The 18,198-nt window shown below is 47.9% G+C and overlaps 28 non-coding genes across 28 annotated transcripts; all 28 read right to left on the bottom strand.

Annotated features, from left to right (window-relative positions):
• Positions 1–350: 350 nt before the first annotated feature.
• LOC142719637 (U1 spliceosomal RNA) lies at positions 351–514 on the bottom strand. The gene has a single exon (XR_012872859.1). It is a non-coding gene; the product is annotated as a U1 spliceosomal RNA (small nuclear RNA).
• A 467-nt stretch (positions 515–981) lies between these two features.
• Positions 982–1,145, bottom strand: LOC142721764 (U1 spliceosomal RNA). Its single transcript, XR_012874173.1, has one exon. It is a non-coding gene; the product is annotated as a U1 spliceosomal RNA (small nuclear RNA).
• A 475-nt stretch (positions 1,146–1,620) lies between these two features.
• LOC142719626 (U1 spliceosomal RNA) lies at positions 1,621–1,784 on the bottom strand. Its single transcript, XR_012872848.1, has one exon. It is a non-coding gene; the product is annotated as a U1 spliceosomal RNA (small nuclear RNA).
• Positions 1,785–2,251: 467 nt separating this feature from the next.
• Positions 2,252–2,415, bottom strand: LOC142718679 (U1 spliceosomal RNA). Its single transcript, XR_012872561.1, has one exon. It is a non-coding gene; the product is annotated as a U1 spliceosomal RNA (small nuclear RNA).
• Positions 2,416–2,890: 475 nt separating this feature from the next.
• Positions 2,891–3,054, bottom strand: LOC142719604 (U1 spliceosomal RNA). The gene has a single exon (XR_012872829.1). It is a non-coding gene; the product is annotated as a U1 spliceosomal RNA (small nuclear RNA).
• A 467-nt stretch (positions 3,055–3,521) lies between these two features.
• On the bottom strand, positions 3,522–3,685 carry LOC142721753 (U1 spliceosomal RNA). Its single transcript, XR_012874164.1, has one exon. It is a non-coding gene; the product is annotated as a U1 spliceosomal RNA (small nuclear RNA).
• A 475-nt stretch (positions 3,686–4,160) lies between these two features.
• Positions 4,161–4,324, bottom strand: LOC142719593 (U1 spliceosomal RNA). The gene has a single exon (XR_012872819.1). It is a non-coding gene; the product is annotated as a U1 spliceosomal RNA (small nuclear RNA).
• Positions 4,325–4,791: 467 nt separating this feature from the next.
• Positions 4,792–4,955, bottom strand: LOC142721128 (U1 spliceosomal RNA). Its single transcript, XR_012873886.1, has one exon. It is a non-coding gene; the product is annotated as a U1 spliceosomal RNA (small nuclear RNA).
• A 475-nt stretch (positions 4,956–5,430) lies between these two features.
• LOC142719582 (U1 spliceosomal RNA) lies at positions 5,431–5,594 on the bottom strand. Its single transcript, XR_012872808.1, has one exon. It is a non-coding gene; the product is annotated as a U1 spliceosomal RNA (small nuclear RNA).
• A 593-nt stretch (positions 5,595–6,187) lies between these two features.
• Positions 6,188–6,351, bottom strand: LOC142722027 (U1 spliceosomal RNA). Its single transcript, XR_012874361.1, has one exon. It is a non-coding gene; the product is annotated as a U1 spliceosomal RNA (small nuclear RNA).
• Positions 6,352–6,826: 475 nt separating this feature from the next.
• On the bottom strand, positions 6,827–6,990 carry LOC142719571 (U1 spliceosomal RNA). The gene has a single exon (XR_012872797.1). It is a non-coding gene; the product is annotated as a U1 spliceosomal RNA (small nuclear RNA).
• A 475-nt stretch (positions 6,991–7,465) lies between these two features.
• On the bottom strand, positions 7,466–7,629 carry LOC142721928 (U1 spliceosomal RNA). Its single transcript, XR_012874264.1, has one exon. It is a non-coding gene; the product is annotated as a U1 spliceosomal RNA (small nuclear RNA).
• A 471-nt stretch (positions 7,630–8,100) lies between these two features.
• Positions 8,101–8,264, bottom strand: LOC142719559 (U1 spliceosomal RNA). The gene has a single exon (XR_012872786.1). It is a non-coding gene; the product is annotated as a U1 spliceosomal RNA (small nuclear RNA).
• A 593-nt stretch (positions 8,265–8,857) lies between these two features.
• On the bottom strand, positions 8,858–9,021 carry LOC142718668 (U1 spliceosomal RNA). Its single transcript, XR_012872560.1, has one exon. It is a non-coding gene; the product is annotated as a U1 spliceosomal RNA (small nuclear RNA).
• Positions 9,022–9,496: 475 nt separating this feature from the next.
• Positions 9,497–9,660, bottom strand: LOC142719537 (U1 spliceosomal RNA). The gene has a single exon (XR_012872765.1). It is a non-coding gene; the product is annotated as a U1 spliceosomal RNA (small nuclear RNA).
• Positions 9,661–10,127: 467 nt separating this feature from the next.
• On the bottom strand, positions 10,128–10,291 carry LOC142721742 (U1 spliceosomal RNA). The gene has a single exon (XR_012874154.1). It is a non-coding gene; the product is annotated as a U1 spliceosomal RNA (small nuclear RNA).
• Positions 10,292–10,766: 475 nt separating this feature from the next.
• On the bottom strand, positions 10,767–10,930 carry LOC142721443 (U1 spliceosomal RNA). Its single transcript, XR_012874095.1, has one exon. It is a non-coding gene; the product is annotated as a U1 spliceosomal RNA (small nuclear RNA).
• Positions 10,931–11,397: 467 nt separating this feature from the next.
• Positions 11,398–11,561, bottom strand: LOC142721117 (U1 spliceosomal RNA). The gene has a single exon (XR_012873875.1). It is a non-coding gene; the product is annotated as a U1 spliceosomal RNA (small nuclear RNA).
• Positions 11,562–12,036: 475 nt separating this feature from the next.
• Positions 12,037–12,200, bottom strand: LOC142719527 (U1 spliceosomal RNA). Its single transcript, XR_012872754.1, has one exon. It is a non-coding gene; the product is annotated as a U1 spliceosomal RNA (small nuclear RNA).
• A 467-nt stretch (positions 12,201–12,667) lies between these two features.
• Positions 12,668–12,831, bottom strand: LOC142721107 (U1 spliceosomal RNA). The gene has a single exon (XR_012873864.1). It is a non-coding gene; the product is annotated as a U1 spliceosomal RNA (small nuclear RNA).
• A 475-nt stretch (positions 12,832–13,306) lies between these two features.
• LOC142719520 (U1 spliceosomal RNA) lies at positions 13,307–13,470 on the bottom strand. Its single transcript, XR_012872749.1, has one exon. It is a non-coding gene; the product is annotated as a U1 spliceosomal RNA (small nuclear RNA).
• A 593-nt stretch (positions 13,471–14,063) lies between these two features.
• On the bottom strand, positions 14,064–14,227 carry LOC142722016 (U1 spliceosomal RNA). The gene has a single exon (XR_012874350.1). It is a non-coding gene; the product is annotated as a U1 spliceosomal RNA (small nuclear RNA).
• A 475-nt stretch (positions 14,228–14,702) lies between these two features.
• LOC142719510 (U1 spliceosomal RNA) lies at positions 14,703–14,866 on the bottom strand. Its single transcript, XR_012872747.1, has one exon. It is a non-coding gene; the product is annotated as a U1 spliceosomal RNA (small nuclear RNA).
• Positions 14,867–15,333: 467 nt separating this feature from the next.
• On the bottom strand, positions 15,334–15,497 carry LOC142721731 (U1 spliceosomal RNA). Its single transcript, XR_012874144.1, has one exon. It is a non-coding gene; the product is annotated as a U1 spliceosomal RNA (small nuclear RNA).
• A 475-nt stretch (positions 15,498–15,972) lies between these two features.
• Positions 15,973–16,136, bottom strand: LOC142721432 (U1 spliceosomal RNA). The gene has a single exon (XR_012874094.1). It is a non-coding gene; the product is annotated as a U1 spliceosomal RNA (small nuclear RNA).
• Positions 16,137–16,603: 467 nt separating this feature from the next.
• Positions 16,604–16,767, bottom strand: LOC142721096 (U1 spliceosomal RNA). The gene has a single exon (XR_012873856.1). It is a non-coding gene; the product is annotated as a U1 spliceosomal RNA (small nuclear RNA).
• Positions 16,768–17,242: 475 nt separating this feature from the next.
• On the bottom strand, positions 17,243–17,406 carry LOC142719499 (U1 spliceosomal RNA). The gene has a single exon (XR_012872746.1). It is a non-coding gene; the product is annotated as a U1 spliceosomal RNA (small nuclear RNA).
• Positions 17,407–17,873: 467 nt separating this feature from the next.
• On the bottom strand, positions 17,874–18,037 carry LOC142721085 (U1 spliceosomal RNA). Its single transcript, XR_012873845.1, has one exon. It is a non-coding gene; the product is annotated as a U1 spliceosomal RNA (small nuclear RNA).
• Positions 18,038–18,198: the final 161 nt, after the last annotated feature.

Genomic DNA, 18,198 nt, shown 5'->3' with positions numbered 1-18,198 from the left:
TGAAAGCAGCTTTGTTAACAATCAGTGGTCAAATCACAAGCATACAGTATACCGTCAACCAGCCCAATCAATCAATATCTTTGACACAGGCTCAAAGTAGCACAACATAGTACAGCAAAGGCACAGGTCCTACACTTTACGTTACACTCTGCACTAACATTGAGATAAAGCATCACATAGGAAAGCCACAAAACCAAAGGCAGCTGATAAGGGAGAGAGGAGTATCCAATCCTCTTGGCCACCCAGAGGTCAATTGATGGCTGGCTCGCTCGATCGATCGATCTAGCAAGTATCTCTGACTAGTAATAGTCAGCATTGAATAATAAGCACTGTTTTTCACCAGAGTAAATCAGGGGAAAGCGCGAACGCAGTCCCCCACTACCACAAATTATGCAGTCGAGTTTCCCGCATTTGGGGAAATCGCAGGGGTCAGCACACCCGAAGTGCAATGGATGAGCCTCACCCTGGGAGAACCACCTTAGTGATCATGGTATCTCCCCTGCCAGGTAAGTATGAGTTGCATAGCGCCTGCCAGACAGGCTCCCCTCACAAGAGGCCCTACTAAGTCGCTGAGGATTTTTCCTGGTTTTTGGTCCGAAGCAGGCCAAAGATCACCTGTCTGCATCCACCTTTTTGGATTGAAAGCAGCTTTGTTAACAATCAGTGGTCAAATCACAAGCATACAGTATACCGTCAACCAGCCCAATCAATCAATATCTTTGACACAGGCTCAAAGTAGCACAACATAGTACAGCAAAGGCACAGGTCCTACACTTTACGTTACACTCTGCACTAACATTGAGATAAAGCATCACATAGGAAAGCCACAAAACCAAAGGCAGCTGATAAGGGAGAGAGGAGTATCCAATCCTCTTGGCCACCCAGAGGTCAATTGATGGCTGGCTCGCTCGATCTAGCAAGTATCTCTGACTAGTAATAGTCAGCATTGAATAATAAGCACTGTTTTTCACCAGAGTAAATCAGGGGAAAGCGCAAACGCAGTCCCCCACTACCACAAATTATGCAGTCGAGTTTCCCGCATTTGGGGAAATCGCAGGGGTCAGCACACCCGAAGTGCAATGGCTGAGCCTCACCCTGGGAGAACCACCTTAATGATCATGGTATCTCCCCTGCCAGGTAAGTATGAGTTGCATAGCGCCTGCCAGACAGGCTCCCCTCACAAGAGGCCCTACTAAGTCGCTGAGGATTTTTCCTGGTTTTTGGTCCGAAGCAGGCCAAAGATCACCTGTCTGCATCCACCTTTTTGGATTGAAAGCAGCTTTGTTAACAATCAGTGGTCAAATCACAAGCATACAGTATACCGTCAACCAGCCCAATCAATCAATATCTTTGACACAGGCTCAAAGTAGCACAACATAGTACAGCAAAGGCACAGGTCCTACACTTTACGTTACACTCTGCACTAACATTGAGATAAAGCATCACATAGGAAAGCCACAAAACCAAAGGCAGCTGATAAGGGAGAGAGGAGTATCCAATCCTCTTGGCCACCCAGAGGTCAATTGATGGCTGGCTCGCTCGATCGATCGATCTAGCAAGTATCTCTGACTAGTAATAGTCAGCATTGAATAATAAGCACTGTTTTTCACCAGAGTAAATCAGGGGAAAGCGCGAACGCAGTCCCCCACTACCACAAATTATGCAGTCGAGTTTCCCGCATTTGGGGAAATCGCAGGGGTCAGCACACCCGAAGTGCAATGGATGAGCCTCACCCTGGGAGAACCACCTTAGTGATCATGGTATCTCCCCTGCCAGGTAAGTATGAGTTGCATAGCGCCTGCCAGACAGGCTCCCCTCACAAGAGGCCCTACTAAGTCGCTGAGGATTTTTCCTGGTTTTTGGTCCGAAGCAGGCCAAAGATCACCTGTCTGCATCCACCTTTTTGGATTGAAAGCAGCTTTGTTAACAATCAGTGGTCAAATCACAAGCATACAGTATACCGTCAACCAGCCCAATCAATCAATATCTTTGACACAGGCTCAAAGTAGCACAACATAGTACAGCAAAGGCACAGGTCCTACACTTTACGTTACACTCTGCACTAACATTGAGATAAAGCATCACATAGGAAAGCCACAAAACCAAAGGCAGCTGATAAGGGAGAGAGGAGTATCCAATCCTCTTGGCCACCCAGAGGTCAATTGATGGCTGGCTCGCTCGATCTAGCAAGTACCTCTGACTAGTAACAGTCAGCATTGAATAATAAGCACTGTTTTTCACCAGAGTAAATCAGGGGAAAGCGCGAACGCAGTCCCCCACTACCACAAATTATGCAGTCGAGTTTCCCGCATTTGGGGAAATCGCAGGGGTCAGCACACCCGAAGTGCAATGGATGAGCCTCACCCTGGGAGAACCACCTTAATGATCATGGTATCTCCCCTGCCAGGTAAGTATGAGTTGCATAGCGCCTGCCAGACAGGCTCCCCTCACAAGAGGCCCTACTAAGTCGCTGAGGATTTTTCCTGGTTTTTGGTCCGAAGCAGGCCAAAGATCACCTGTCTGCATCCACCTTTTTGGATTGAAAGCAGCTTTGTTAACAATCAGTGGTCAAATCACAAGCATACAGTATACCGTCAACCAGCCCAATCAATCAATATCTTTGACACAGGCTCAAAGTAGCACAACATAGTACAGCAAAGGCACAGGTCCTACACTTTACGTTACACTCTGCACTAACATTGAGATAAAGCATCACATAGGAAAGCCACAAAACCAAAGGCAGCTGATAAGGGAGAGAGGAGTATCCAATCCTCTTGGCCACCCAGAGGTCAATTGATGGCTGGCTCGCTCGATCGATCGATCTAGCAAGTATCTCTGACTAGTAATAGTCAGCATTGAATAATAAGCACTGTTTTTCACCAGAGTAAATCAGGGGAAAGCGCGAACGCAGTCCCCCACTACCACAAATTATGCAGTCGAGTTTCCCGCATTTGGGGAAATCGCAGGGGTCAGCACACCCGAAGTGCAATGGATGAGCCTCACCCTGGGAGAACCACCTTAGTGATCATGGTATCTCCCCTGCCAGGTAAGTATGAGTTGCATAGCGCCTGCCAGACAGGCTCCCCTCACAAGAGGCCCTACTAAGTCGCTGAGGATTTTTCCTGGTTTTTGGTCCGAAGCAGGCCAAAGATCACCTGTCTGCATCCACCTTTTTGGATTGAAAGCAGCTTTGTTAACAATCAGTGGTCAAATCACAAGCATACAGTATACCGTCAACCAGCCCAATCAATCAATATCTTTGACACAGGCTCAAAGTAGCACAACATAGTACAGCAAAGGCACAGGTCCTACACTTTACGTTACACTCTGCACTAACATTGAGATAAAGCATCACATAGGAAAGCCACAAAACCAAAGGCAGCTGATAAGGGAGAGAGGAGTATCCAATCCTCTTGGCCACCCAGAGGTCAATTGATGGCTGGCTCGCTCGATCTAGCAAGTATCTCTGACTAGTAATAGTCAGCATTGAATAATAAGCACTGTTTTTCACCAGAGTAAATCAGGGGAAAGCGCAAACGCAGTCCCCCACTACCACAAATTATGCAGTCGAGTTTCCCGCATTTGGGGAAATCGCAGGGGTCAGCACACCCGAAGTGCAATGGCTGAGCCTCACCCTGGGAGAACCACCTTAATGATCATGGTATCTCCCCTGCCAGGTAAGTATGAGTTGCATAGCGCCTGCCAGACAGGCTCCCCTCACAAGAGGCCCTACTAAGTCGCTGAGGATTTTTCCTGGTTTTTGGTCCGAAGCAGGCCAAAGATCACCTGTCTGCATCCACCTTTTTGGATTGAAAGCAGCTTTGTTAACAATCAGTGGTCAAATCACAAGCATACAGTATACCGTCAACCAGCCCAATCAATCAATATCTTTGACACAGGCTCAAAGTAGCACAACATAGTACAGCAAAGGCACAGGTCCTACACTTTACGTTACACTCTGCACTAACATTGAGATAAAGCATCACATAGGAAAGCCACAAAACCAAAGGCAGCTGATAAGGGAGAGAGGAGTATCCAATCCTCTTGGCCACCCAGAGGTCAATTGATGGCTGGCTCGCTCGATCGATCGATCTAGCAAGTATCTCTGACTAGTAATAGTCAGCATTGAATAATAAGCACTGTTTTTCACCAGAGTAAATCAGGGGAAAGCGCGAACGCAGTCCCCCACTACCACAAATTATGCAGTCGAGTTTCCCGCATTTGGGGAAATCGCAGGGGTCAGCACACCCGAAGTGCAATGGATGAGCCTCACCCTGGGAGAACCACCTTAGTGATCATGGTATCTCCCCTGCCAGGTAAGTATGAGTTGCATAGCGCCTGCCAGACAGGCTCCCCTCACAAGAGGCCCTACTAAGTCGCTGAGGATTTTTCCTGGTTTTTGGTCCGAAGCAGGCCAAAGATCACCTGTCTGCATCCACCTTTTTGGATTGAAAGCAGCTTTGTTAACAATCAGTGGTCAAATCACAAGCATACAGTATACCGTCAACCAGCCCAATCAATCAATATCTTTGACACAGGCTCAAAGTAGCACAACATAGTACAGCAAAGGCACAGGTCCTACACTTTACGTTACACTCTGCACTAACATTGAGATAAAGCATCACATAGGAAAGCCACAAAACCAAAGGCAGCTGATAAGGGAGAGAGGAGTATCCAATCCTCTTGGCCACCCAGAGGTCAATTGATGGCTGGCTCGCTCGATCTAGCAAGTATCTCTGACTAGTAATAGTCAGCATTGAATAATAAGCACTGTTTTTCACCAGAGTAAATCAGGGGAAAGCGCAAACGCAGTCCCCCACTACCACAAATTATGCAGTCGAGTTTCCCGCATTTGGGGAAATCGCAGGGGTCAGCACACCCGAAGTGCAATGGATGAGCCTCACCCTGGGAGAACCACCTTAATGATCATGGTATCTCCCCTGCCAGGTAAGTATGAGTTGCATAGCGCCTGCCAGACAGGCTCCCCTCACAAGAGGCCCTACTAAGTCGCTGAGGATTTTTCCTGGTTTTTGGTCCGAAGCAGGCCAAAGATCACCTGTCTGCATCCACCTTTTTGGATTGAAAGCAGCTTTGTTAACAATCAGTGGTCAAATCACAAGCATACAGTATACCGTCAACCAGCCCAATCAATCAATATCTTTGACACAGGCTCAAAGTAGCACAACATAGTACAGCAAAGGCACAGGTCCTACACTTTACGTTACACTCTGCACTAACATTGAGATAAAGCATCACATAGGAAAGCCACAAAACCAAAGGCAGCTGATAAGGGAGAGAGGAGTATCCAATCCTCTCGGCCACCCAGAGGTCAATTGATGGCTGGCTCGCTCGATCGATCGATCTAGCAAGTATCTCTGACTAGTAATAGTCAGCATTGATTAATAAGCACTGTTTTTCACCAGAGTAAATCAGGGGAAAGCGCGAACGCAGTCCCCCACTACCACAAATTATGCAGTCGAGTTTCCCGCATTTGGGGAAATCGCAGGGGTCAGCACACCCGAAGTGCAATGGATGAGCCTCACCCTGGGAGAACCACCTTAGTGATCATGGTATCTCCCCTGCCAGGTAAGTATGAGTTGCATAGCGCCTGCCAGAAAGGCTCCCCTCACAAGAGGCCCTACTAAGTCGCTGAGGATTTTTCCTGGTTTTTGGTCCGAAGCAGGCCAAAGATCACCTGTCTGGATCCAACTGCGCCAAAAAACGGATGCACCTCATTGTACGGAGCCAGGGGTGTGCAGGCACCCCAAATTCCATAAGACACAGGCTCAAGTCTAAGCACTTCCAAGATGCACAGCAACCAGGGTATTAGCATATGGGGCGGCGGCTTCTGGTCAGAGCATTGCCGTGCCGATGAAGCAGTCCCCACATTTGCATGCCGTCACCTGTGAGACAGAGAGGAAGGATAGGTTAGGTTAGGGAAAGGCTCGCCATGCCCTGACTTCTCGAAGCCCAGCAGAAAAAGAAACTTCACTGATCACACTGTTGTTCATCCACGAGGGGGAGACAAAGGCTGCGTATACAGCTAAATATAAAGAGATAATGTACCACATTTTGGATTGAAAAACAGCTTTGTTGACAATCGGTGGTTAAATCACAAGCATACAAGTACCTCTGACTAGTAACAGTCAGCATTGAATAATAAGCACTGTTTTTCACCAGAGTAAATCAGGGGAAAGCGCGAACGCAGTCCCCCACTACCACAAATTATGCAGTCGAGTTTCCCGCATTTGGGGAAATCGCAGGGGTCAGCACACCCGAAGTGCAATGGATGAGCCTCACCCTGGGAGAACCACCTTAATGATCATGGTATCTCCCCTGCCAGGTGAGTATGAGTTGCATAGCGCCTGCCAGACAGGCTCCCCTCACAAGAGGCCCTACTAAGTCGCTGAGGATTTTTCCTGGTTTTTGGTCCGAAGCAGGCCAAAGATCACCTGTCTGCATCCACCTTTTTGGATTGAAAGCAGCTTTGTTAACAATCAGTGGTCAAATCACAAGCATACAGTATACCGTCAACCAGCCCAATCAATCAATATCTTTGACACAGGCTCAAAGTAGCACAACATAGTACAGCAAAGGCACAGGTCCTACACTTTACGTTACACTCTGCACTAACATTGAGATAAAGCATCACATAGGAAAGCCACAAAACCAAAGGCAGCTGATAAGGGAGAGAGGAGTATCCAATCCTCTTGGCCACCCAGAGGTCAATTGATGGCTGGCTCGCTCGATCGATCGATCTAGCAAGTATCTCTGACTAGTAATAGTCAGCATTGAATAATAAGCACTGTTTTTCACCAGAGTAAATCAGGGGAAAGCGCGAACGCAGTCCCCCACTACCACAAATTATGCAGTCGAGTTTCCCGCATTTGGGGAAATCGCAGGGGTCAGCACACCCGAAGTGCAATGGATGAGCCTCACCCTGGGAGAACCACCTTAGTGATCATGGTATCTCCCCTGCCAGGTAAGTATGAGTTGCATAGCGCCTGCCAGACAGGCTCCCCTCACAAGAGGCCCTACTAAGTCGCTGAGGATTTTTCCTGGTTTTTGGTCCGAAGCAGGCCAAAGATCACCTGTCTGCATCCACCTTTTTGGATTGAAAGCAGCTTTGTTAACAATCAGTGGTCAAATCACAAGCATACAGTATACCGTCAACCAGCCCAATCAATCAATATCTTTGACACAGGCTCAAAGTAGCACAACATAGTACAGCAAAGGCACAGGTCCTACACTTTACGTTACACTCTGCACTAACATTGAGATAAAGCATCACATAGGAAAGCCACAAAACCAAAGGCAGCTGATAAGGGAGAGAGGAGTATCCAATCCTCTTGGCCACCCAGAGGTCAATTGATGGCTGGCTCGCTCGATCGATCGATCTAGCAAGTATCTCTGACTAGTAATAGTCAGCATTGAATAATAAGCACTGTTTTTCACCAGAGTAAATCAGGGGAAAGCGCGAACGCAGTCCCCCACTACCACAAATTATGCAGTCGAGTTTCCCGCATTTGAGGAAATCGCAGGGGTCAGCACACCCGAAGTGCAATGGATGAGCCTCACCCTGGGAGAACCACCTTAGTGATCATGGTATCTCCCCTGCCAGGTAAGTATGAGTTGCATAGCGCCTGCCAGACAGGCTCCCCTCACAAGAGGCCCTACTAAGTCGCTGAGGATTTTTCCTGGTTTTTGGTCCGAAGCAGGCCAAAGATCACCTGTCTGCATCCACCTTTTTGGATTGAAAGCAGCTTTGTTAACAATCAGTGGTCAAATCACAAGCATACAGTATACCGTCAACCAGCCCAATCAATCAATATCTTTGACACAGGCTCAAAGTAGCACAACATAGTACAGCAAAGGCACAGGTCCTACACTTTACGTTACACTCTGCACTAACATTGAGATAAAGCATCACATAGGAAAGCCACAAAACCAAAGGCAGCTGATAAGGGAGAGAGGAGTATCCAATCCTCTTGGCCACCCAGAGGTCAATTGATGGCTGGCTCGATCGATCGATCTAGCAAGTATCTCTGACTAGTAATAGTCAGCATTGATTAATAAGCACTGTTTTTCACCAGAGTAAATCAGGGGAAAGCGCGAACGCAGTCCCCCACTACCACAAATTATGCAGTCGAGTTTCCCGCATTTGGGGAAATCGCAGGGGTCAGCACACCCGAAGTGCAATGGATGAGCCTCACCCTGGGAGAACCACCTTAGTGATCATGGTATCTCCCCTGCCAGGTAAGTATGAGTTGCATAGCGCCTGCCAGAAAGGCTCCCCTCACAAGAGGCCCTACTAAGTCGCTGAGGATTTTTCCTGGTTTTTGGTCCGAAGCAGGCCAAAGATCACCTGTCTGGATCCAACTGCGCCAAAAAACGGATGCACCTCATTGTACGGAGCCAGGGGTGTGCAGGCACCCCAAATTCCATAAGACACAGGCTCAAGTCTAAGCACTTCCAAGATGCACAGCAACCAGGGTATTAGCATATGGGGCGGCGGCTTCTGGTCAGAGCATTGCCGTGCCGATGAAGCAGTCCCCACATTTGCATGCCGTCACCTGTGAGACAGAGAGGAAGGATAGGTTAGGTTAGGGAAAGGCTCGCCATGCCCTGACTTCTCGAAGCCCAGCAGAAAAAGAAACTTCACTGATCACACTGTTGTTCATCCACGAGGGGGAGACAAAGGCTGCGTATACAGCTAAATATAAAGAGATAATGTACCACATTTTGGATTGAAAAACAGCTTTGTTGACAATCGGTGGTTAAATCACAAGCATACAAGTACCTCTGACTAGTAACAGTCAGCATTGAATAATAAGCACTGTTTTTCACCAGAGTAAATCAGGGGAAAGCGCGAACGCAGTCCCCCACTACCACAAATTATGCAGTCGAGTTTCCCGCATTTGGGGAAATCGCAGGGGTCAGCACACCCGAAGTGCAATGGATGAGCCTCACCCTGGGAGAACCACCTTAATGATCATGGTATCTCCCCTGCCAGGTAAGTATGAGTTGCATAGCGCCTGCCAGACAGGCTCCCCTCACAAGAGGCCCTACTAAGTCGCTGAGGATTTTTCCTGGTTTTTGGTCCGAAGCAGGCCAAAGATCACCTGTCTGCATCCACCTTTTTGGATTGAAAGCAGCTTTGTTAACAATCAGTGGTCAAATCACAAGCATACAGTATACCGTCAACCAGCCCAATCAATCAATATCTTTGACACAGGCTCAAAGTAGCACAACATAGTACAGCAAAGGCACAGGTCCTACACTTTACGTTACACTCTGCACTAACATTGAGATAAAGCATCACATAGGAAAGCCACAAAACCAAAGGCAGCTGATAAGGGAGAGAGGAGTATCCAATCCTCTTGGCCACCCAGAGGTCAATTGATGGCTGGCTCGCTCGATCGATCGATCTAGCAAGTATCTCTGACTAGTAATAGTCAGCATTGAATAATAAGCACTGTTTTTCACCAGAGTAAATCAGGGGAAAGCGCGAACGCAGTCCCCCACTACCACAAATTATGCAGTCGAGTTTCCCGCATTTGGGGAAATCGCAGGGGTCAGCACACCCGAAGTGCAATGGATGAGCCTCACCCTGGGAGAACCACCTTAGTGATCATGGTATCTCCCCTGCCAGGTAAGTATGAGTTGCATAGCGCCTGCCAGACAGGCTCCCCTCACAAGAGGCCCTACTAAGTCGCTGAGGATTTTTCCTGGTTTTTGGTCCGAAGCAGGCCAAAGATCACCTGTCTGCATCCACCTTTTTGGATTGAAAGCAGCTTTGTTAACAATCAGTGGTCAAATCACAAGCATACAGTATACCGTCAACCAGCCCAATCAATCAATATCTTTGACACAGGCTCAAAGTAGCACAACATAGTACAGCAAAGGCACAGGTCCTACACTTTACGTTACACTCTGCACTAACATTGAGATAAAGCATCACATAGGAAAGCCACAAAACCAAAGGCAGCTGATAAGGGAGAGAGGAGTATCCAATCCTCTTGGCCACCCAGAGGTCAATTGATGGCTGGCTCGCTCGATCTAGCAAGTATCTCTGACTAGTAATAGTCAGCATTGAATAATAAGCACTGTTTTTCACCAGAGTAAATCAGGGGAAAGCGCAAACGCAGTCCCCCACTACCACAAATTATGCAGTCGAGTTTCCCGCATTTGGGGAAATCGCAGGGGTCAGCACACCCGAAGTGCAATGGCTGAGCCTCACCCTGGGAGAACCACCTTAATGATCATGGTATCTCCCCTGCCAGGTAAGTATGAGTTGCATAGCGCCTGCCAGACAGGCTCCCCTCACAAGAGGCCCTACTAAGTCGCTGAGGATTTTTCCTGGTTTTTGGTCCGAAGCAGGCCAAAGATCACCTGTCTGCATCCACCTTTTTGGATTGAAAGCAGCTTTGTTAACAATCAGTGGTCAAATCACAAGCATACAGTATACCGTCAACCAGCCCAATCAATCAATATCTTTGACACAGGCTCAAAGTAGCACAACATAGTACAGCAAAGGCACAGGTCCTACACTTTACGTTACACTCTGCACTAACATTGAGATAAAGCATCACATAGGAAAGCCACAAAACCAAAGGCAGCTGATAAGGGAGAGATGAGTATCCAATCCTCTTGGCCACCCAGAGGTCAATTGATGGCTGGCTCGCTCGATCGATCGATCTAGCAAGTATCTCTGACTAGTAATAGTCAGCATTGAATAATAAGCACTGTTTTTCACCAGAGTAAATCAGGGGAAAGCGCGAACGCAGTCCCCCACTACCACAAATTATGCAGTCGAGTTTCCCGCATTTGGGGAAATCGCAGGGTTCAGCACACCCGAAGTGCAATGGATGAGCCTCACCCTGGGAGAACCACCTTAGTGATCATGGTATCTCCCCTGCCAGGTAAGTATGAGTTGCATAGCGCCTGCCAGACAGGCTCCCCTCACAAGAGGCCCTACTAAGTCGCTGAGGATTTTTCCTGGTTTTTGGTCCGAAGCAGGCCAAAGATCACCTGTCTGCATCCACCTTTTTGGATTGAAAGCAGCTTTGTTAACAATCAGTGGTCAAATCACAAGCATACAGTATACCGTCAACCAGCCCAATCAATCAATATCTTTGACACAGGCTCAAAGTAGCACAACATAGTACAGCAAAGGCACAGGTCCTACACTTTACGTTACACTCTGCACTAACATTGAGATAAAGCATCACATAGGAAAGCCACAAAACCAAAGGCAGCTGATAAGGGAGAGAGGAGTATCCAATCCTCTTGGCCACCCAGAGGTCAATTGATGGCTGGCTCGCTCGATCTAGCAAGTATCTCTGACTAGTAATAGTCAGCATTGAATAATAAGCACTGTTTTTCACCAGAGTAAATCAGGGGAAAGCGCAAACGCAGTCCCCCACTACCACAAATTATGCAGTCGAGTTTCCCGCATTTGGGGAAATCGCAGGGGTCAGCACACCCGAAGTGCAATGGATGAGCCTCACCCTGGGAGAACCACCTTAATGATCATGGTATCTCCCCTGCCAGGTAAGTATGAGTTGCATAGCGCCTGCCAGACAGGCTCCCCTCACAAGAGGCCCTACTAAGTCGCTGAGGATTTTTCCTGGTTTTTGGTCCGAAGCAGGCCAAAGATCACCTGTCTGCATCCACCTTTTTGGATTGAAAGCAGCTTTGTTAACAATCAGTGGTCAAATCACAAGCATACAGTATACCGTCAACCAGCCCAATCAATCAATATCTTTGACACAGGCTCAAAGTAGCACAACATAGTACAGCAAAGGCACAGGTCCTACACTTTACGTTACACTCTGCACTAACATTGAGATAAAGCATCACATAGGAAAGCCACAAAACCAAAGGCAGCTGATAAGGGAGAGAGGAGTATCCAATCCTCTTGGCCACCCAGAGGTCAATTGATGGCTGGCTCGCTCGATCGATCGATCTAGCAAGTATCTCTGACTAGTAATAGTCAGCATTGAATAATAAGCACTGTTTTTCACCAGAGTAAATCAGGGGAAAGCGCGAACGCAGTCCCCCACTACCACAAATTATGCAGTCGAGTTTCCCGCATTTGGGGAAATCGCAGGGGTCAGCACACCCGAAGTGCAATGGATGAGCCTCACCCTGGGAGAACCACCTTAGTGATCATGGTATCTCCCCTGCCAGGTAAGTATGAGTTGCATAGCGCCTGCCAGACAGGCTCCCCTCACAAGAGGCCCTACTAAGTCGCTGAGGATTTTTCCTGGTTTTTGGTCCGAAGCAGGCCAAAGATCACCTGTCTGCATCCACCTTTTTGGATTGAAAGCAGCTTTGTTAACAATCAGTGGTCAAATCACAAGCATACAGTATACCGTCAACCAGCCCAATCAATCAATATCTTTGACACAGGCTCAAAGTAGCACAACATAGTACAGCAAAGGCACAGGTCCTACACTTTACGTTACACTCTGCACTAACATTGAGATAAAGCATCACATAGGAAAGCCACAAAACCAAAGGCAGCTGATAAGGGAGAGAGGAGTATCCAATCCTCTTGGCCACCCAGAGGTCAATTGATGGCTGGCTCGCTCGATCTAGCAAGTATCTCTGACTAGTAATAGTCAGCATTGAATAATAAGCACTGTTTTTCACCAGAGTAAATCAGGGGAAAGCGCAAACGCAGTCCCCCACTACCACAAATTATGCAGTCGAGTTTCCCGCATTTGGGGAAATCGCAGGGGTCAGCACACCCGAAGTGCAATGGATGAGCCTCACCCTGGGAGAACCACCTTAATGATCATGGTATCTCCCCTGCCAGGTAAGTATGAGTTGCATAGCGCCTGCCAGACAGGCTCCCCTCACAAGAGGCCCTACTAAGTCGCTGAGGATTTTTCCTGGTTTTTGGTCCGAAGCAGGCCAAAGATCACCTGTCTGCATCCACCTTTTTGGATTGAAAGCAGCTTTGTTAACAATCAGTGGTCAAATCACAAGCATACAGTATACCGTCAACCAGCCCAATCAATCAATATCTTTGACACAGGCTCAAAGTAGCACAACATAGTACAGCAAAGGCACAGGTCCTACACTTTACGTTACACTCTGCACTAACATTGAGATAAAGCATCACATAGGAAAGCCACAAAACCAAAGGCAGCTGATAAGGGAGAGAGGAGTATCCAATCCTCTCGGCCACCCAGAGGTCAATTGATGGCTGGCTCGCTCGATCGATCGATCTAGCAAGTATCTCTGACTAGTAATAGTCAGCATTGATTAATAAGCACTGTTTTTCACCAGAGTAAATCAGGGGAAAGCGCGAACGCAGTCCCCCACTACCACAAATTATGCAGTCGAGTTTCCCGCATTTGGGGAAATCGCAGGGGTCAGCACACCCGAAGTGCAATGGATGAGCCTCACCCTGGGAGAACCACCTTAGTGATCATGGTATCTCCCCTGCCAGGTAAGTATGAGTTGCATAGCGCCTGCCAGAAAGGCTCCCCTCACAAGAGGCCCTACTAAGTCGCTGAGGATTTTTCCTGGTTTTTGGTCCGAAGCAGGCCAAAGATCACCTGTCTGGATCCAACTGCGCCAAAAAACGGATGCACCTCATTGTACGGAGCCAGGGGTGTGCAGGCACCCCAAATTCCATAAGACACAGGCTCAAGTCTAAGCACTTCCAAGATGCACAGCAACCAGGGTATTAGCATATGGGGCGGCGGCTTCTGGTCAGAGCATTGCCGTGCCGATGAAGCAGTCCCCACATTTGCATGCCGTCACCTGTGAGACAGAGAGGAAGGATAGGTTAGGTTAGGGAAAGGCTCGCCATGCCCTGACTTCTCGAAGCCCAGCAGAAAAAGAAACTTCACTGATCACACTGTTGTTCATCCACGAGGGGGAGACAAAGGCTGCGTATACAGCTAAATATAAAGAGATAATGTACCACATTTTGGATTGAAAAACAGCTTTGTTGACAATCGGTGGTTAAATCACAAGCATACAAGTACCTCTGACTAGTAACAGTCAGCATTGAATAATAAGCACTGTTTTTCACCAGAGTAAATCAGGGGAAAGCGCGAACGCAGTCCCCCACTACCACAAATTATGCAGTCGAGTTTCCCGCATTTGGGGAAATCGCAGGGGTCAGCACACCCGAAGTGCAATGGATGAGCCTCACCCTGGGAGAACCACCTTAATGATCATGGTATCTCCCCTGCCAGGTGAGTATGAGTTGCATAGCGCCTGCCAGACAGGCTCCCCTCACAAGAGGCCCTACTAAGTCGCTGAGGATTTTTCCTGGTTTTTGGTCCGAAGCAGGCCAAAGATCACCTGTCTGCATCCACCTTTTTGGATTGAAAGCAGCTTTGTTAACAATCAGTGGTCAAATCACAAGCATACAGTATACCGTCAACCAGCCCAATCAATCAATATCTTTGACACAGGCTCAAAGTAGCACAACATAGTACAGCAAAGGCACAGGTCCTACACTTTACGTTACACTCTGCACTAACATTGAGATAAAGCATCACATAGGAAAGCCACAAAACCAAAGGCAGCTGATAAGGGAGAGAGGAGTATCCAATCCTCTTGGCCACCCAGAGGTCAATTGATGGCTGGCTCGCTCGATCGATCGATCTAGCAAGTATCTCTGACTAGTAATAGTCAGCATTGAATAATAAGCACTGTTTTTCACCAGAGTAAATCAGGGGAAAGCGCGAACGCAGTCCCCCACTACCACAAATTATGCAGTCGAGTTTCCCGCATTTGGGGAAATCGCAGGGGTCAGCACACCCGAAGTGCAATGGATGAGCCTCACCCTGGGAGAACCACCTTAGTGATCATGGTATCTCCCCTGCCAGGTAAGTATGAGTTGCATAGCGCCTGCCAGACAGGCTCCCCTCACAAGAGGCCCTACTAAGTCGCTGAGGATTTTTCCTGGTTTTTGGTCCGAAGCAGGCCAAAGATCACCTGTCTGCATCCACCTTTTTGGATTGAAAGCAGCTTTGTTAACAATCAGTGGTCAAATCACAAGCATACAGTATACCGTCAACCAGCCCAATCAATCAATATCTTTGACACAGGCTCAAAGTAGCACAACATAGTACAGCAAAGGCACAGGTCCTACACTTTACGTTACACTCTGCACTAACATTGAGATAAAGCATCACATAGGAAAGCCACAAAACCAAAGGCAGCTGATAAGGGAGAGAGGAGTATCCAATCCTCTTGGCCACCCAGAGGTCAATTGATGGCTGGCTCGCTCGATCTAGCAAGTATCTCTGACTAGTAATAGTCAGCATTGAATAATAAGCACTGTTTTTCACCAGAGTAAATCAGGGGAAAGCGCAAACGCAGTCCCCCACTACCACAAATTATGCAGTCGAGTTTCCCGCATTTGGGGAAATCGCAGGGGTCAGCACACCCGAAGTGCAATGGCTGAGCCTCACCCTGGGAGAACCACCTTAATGATCATGGTATCTCCCCTGCCAGGTAAGTATGAGTTGCATAGCGCCTGCCAGACAGGCTCCCCTCACAAGAGGCCCTACTAAGTCGCTGAGGATTTTTCCTGGTTTTTGGTCCGAAGCAGGCCAAAGATCACCTGTCTGCATCCACCTTTTTGGATTGAAAGCAGCTTTGTTAACAATCAGTGGTCAAATCACAAGCATACAGTATACCGTCAACCAGCCCAATCAATCAATATCTTTGACACAGGCTCAAAGTAGCACAACATAGTACAGCAAAGGCACAGGTCCTACACTTTACGTTACACTCTGCACTAACATTGAGATAAAGCATCACATAGGAAAGCCACAAAACCAAAGGCAGCTGATAAGGGAGAGATGAGTATCCAATCCTCTTGGCCACCCAGAGGTCAATTGATGGCTGGCTCGCTCGATCGATCGATCTAGCAAGTATCTCTGACTAGTAATAGTCAGCATTGAATAATAAGCACTGTTTTTCACCAGAGTAAATCAGGGGAAAGCGCGAACGCAGTCCCCCACTACCACAAATTATGCAGTCGAGTTTCCCGCATTTGGGGAAATCGCAGGGTTCAGCACACCCGAAGTGCAATGGATGAGCCTCACCCTGGGAGAACCACCTTAGTGATCATGGTATCTCCCCTGCCAGGTAAGTATGAGTTGCATAGCGCCTGCCAGACAGGCTCCCCTCACAAGAGGCCCTACTAAGTCGCTGAGGATTTTTCCTGGTTTTTGGTCCGAAGCAGGCCAAAGATCACCTGTCTGCATCCACCTTTTTGGATTGAAAGCAGCTTTGTTAACAATCAGTGGTCAAATCACAAGCATACAGTATACCGTCAACCAGCCCAATCAATCAATATCTTTGACACAGGCTCAAAGTAGCACAACATAGTACAGCAAAGGCACAGGTCCTACACTTTACGTTACACTCTGCACTAACATTGAGATAAAGCATCACATAGGAAAGCCACAAAACCAAAGGCAGCTGATAAGGGAGAGAGGAGTATCCAATCCTCTTGGCCACCCAGAGGTCAATTGATGGCTGGCTCGCTCGATCTAGCAAGTATCTCTGACTAGTAATAGTCAGCATTGAATAATAAGCACTGTTTTTCACCAGAGTAAATCAGGGGAAAGCGCAAACGCAGTCCCCCACTACCACAAATTATGCAGTCGAGTTTCCCGCATTTGGGGAAATCGCAGGGGTCAGCACACCCGAAGTGCAATGGATGAGCCTCACCCTGGGAGAACCACCTTAATGATCATGGTATCTCCCCTGCCAGGTAAGTATGAGTTGCATAGCGCCTGCCAGACAGGCTCCCCTCACAAGAGGCCCTACTAAGTCGCTGAGGATTTTTCCTGGTTTTTGGTCCGAAGCAGGCCAAAGATCACCTGTCTGCATCCACCTTTTTGGATTGAAAGCAGCTTTGTTAACAATCAGTGGTCAAATCACAAGCATACAGTATACCGTCAACCAGCCCAATCAATCAATATCTTTGACACAGGCTCAAAGTAGCACAACATAGTACAGCAAAGGCACAGGTCCTACACTTTACGTTACACTCTGCACTAACATTGAGATAAAGCATCACATAGGAAAGCCACAAAACCAAAGGCAGCTGATAAGGGAGAGAGGAGTATCCAATCCTCTTGGCCACCCAGAGGTCAATTGATGGCTGGCTCGCTCGATCGATCGATCTAGCAAGTATCTCTGACTAGTAATAGTCAGCATTGAATAATAAGCACTGTTTTTCACCAGAGTAAATCAGGGGAAAGCGCGAACGCAGTCCCCCACTACCACAAATTATGCAGTCGAGTTTCCCGCATTTGGGGAAATCGCAGGGGTCAGCACACCCGAAGTGCAATGGATGAGCCTCACCCTGGGAGAACCACCTTAGTGATCATGGTATCTCCCCTGCCAGGTAAGTATGAGTTGCATAGCGCCTGCCAGACAGGCTCCCCTCACAAGAGGCCCTACTAAGTCGCTGAGGATTTTTCCTGGTTTTTGGTCCGAAGCAGGCCAAAGATCACCTGTCTGCATCCACCTTTTTGGATTGAAAGCAGCTTTGTTAACAATCAGTGGTCAAATCACAAGCATACAGTATACCGTCAACCAGCCCAATCAATCAATATCTTTGACACAGGCTCAAAGTAGCACAACATAGTACAGCAAAGGCACAGGTCCTACACTTTACGTTACACTCTGCACTAACATTGAGATAAAGCATCACATAGGAAAGCCACAAAACCAAAGGCAGCTGATAAGGGAGAGAGGAGTATCCAATCCTCTTGGCCACCCAGAGGTCAATTGATGGCTGGCTCGCTCGATCTAGCAAGTATCTCTGACTAGTAATAGTCAGCATTGAATAATAAGCACTGTTTTTCACCAGAGTAAATCAGGGGAAAGCGCAAACGCAGTCCCCCACTACCACAAATTATGCAGTCGAGTTTCCCGCATTTGGGGAAATCGCAGGGGTCAGCACACCCGAAGTGCAATGGATGAGCCTCACCCTGGGAGAACCACCTTAATGATCATGGTATCTCCCCTGCCAGGTAAGTATGAGTTGCATAGCGCCTGCCAGACAGGCTCCCCTCACAAGAGGCCCTACTAAGTCGCTGAGGATTTTTCCTGGTTTTTGGTCCGAAGCAGGCCAAAGATCACCTGTCTGCATCCACCTTTTTGGATTGAAAGCAGCTTTGTTAACAATCAGTGGTCAAATCA

This window comes from Rhinoderma darwinii, chromosome 1 (assembly GCF_050947455.1).
Source record: "Rhinoderma darwinii isolate aRhiDar2 chromosome 1, aRhiDar2.hap1, whole genome shotgun sequence".
Classification (NCBI taxonomy): Eukaryota; Metazoa; Chordata; class Amphibia; order Anura; family Rhinodermatidae; genus Rhinoderma; species Rhinoderma darwinii.
The sequence above is the reverse complement of the archived record's forward strand: the minus strand, read 5'-3'. Positions and strand labels throughout refer to the sequence as shown.